Consider the following 392-nt stretch of genomic DNA (forward strand, 5'->3'; position numbering starts at 1 on the left):
CGTGCCACATCGCCTCTCCCTTTCGTATTCGCACGATGCAGACGCTCCCTAGCGCCGACTGTTTCCCCCCTCCCCCACCCGCAAAGCTCCTGTTTCACTCAAAGATGGCGTCAGCTCTGGAGCCAGTGCTATCTGGTTGCATTTTTCGGGCTTGTTGTTGTCTGTGTTTCGAACGCTTTCTGGCACCTATTCCTCGGCCAATCGACCCGAAATTCCGGTAAGTAGCACGCAATTACGTGTAGCGTTTAAAATGCTCTCGGCTCGTGAGCCCGAACTGGACTCGTGGTTCTGTCTTTCAGGGAAGGAGCGGGAGAAGGTAAGAGGGAACGGGAAAGGGGGGGTACGCGGAGACGAAGGGGGAGGGTGGGGGGAGCTAGCCGAGGCACAACTCC

Source organism: Sinocyclocheilus anshuiensis, unplaced genomic scaffold, assembly GCF_001515605.1.
Source record: "Sinocyclocheilus anshuiensis isolate Anshui unplaced genomic scaffold, SAMN03320099.WGS_v1.1 scaffold1276, whole genome shotgun sequence".
Taxonomy (NCBI): Eukaryota; Metazoa; Chordata; class Actinopteri; order Cypriniformes; family Cyprinidae; genus Sinocyclocheilus; species Sinocyclocheilus anshuiensis.